Below are 528 nucleotides of genomic sequence, written 5' to 3'. Positions count from 1 at the left end.
AACCATGTGAAAATACGTTTGATTAGCCGAAAAGGGCAAAATTAGAATTCTGTCCAGGTCCTTCTCGCTTGGGCGAGCAGGTGTCGCTTGGGCGAGAGAATTCCGTCGCTTGGGCGAGGACTAGGCGAAGGACTGGGTGAGAGAGCCCAGGTTTTAGAGATTGTTTTTGGGGAATTATCGCTTGGGCGAGAGGGCCTCGCTTGGGCGAGAGAGTCTCGCTTGAGCGAGAGATGCCCATATTTAAAATGGTATTGTTGATTGATATTTCGATTGAGTGAAGGGTCCTCGCTTGGGCGAGAGACAGTAATTGTGTTTGACTATTTCGATTGATTGGTTGAGTATGTAATAATCCTAGTAAGGGTATGTGATATAACCTACTTTGGTATAACACCGTAATTGAATTAAAAAGTAAAATATTCAAGGTGTTGGAATTAAATATTCAAACTCGGTAATTAATTTTAAAGAAGTATTCCGAGAAGGATGTATGATTTAGGGCGATGCCCAGAAAAGGATACGTGATACCACACA

The sequence above is a fragment of the Lupinus angustifolius genome, unplaced genomic scaffold, assembly GCF_001865875.1.
Source record: "Lupinus angustifolius cultivar Tanjil unplaced genomic scaffold, LupAngTanjil_v1.0 Scaffold_442, whole genome shotgun sequence".
Lineage (NCBI taxonomy): Eukaryota > Viridiplantae > Streptophyta > Magnoliopsida > Fabales > Fabaceae > Lupinus > Lupinus angustifolius.
Note: the sequence above shows the minus strand (reverse complement) of the source record.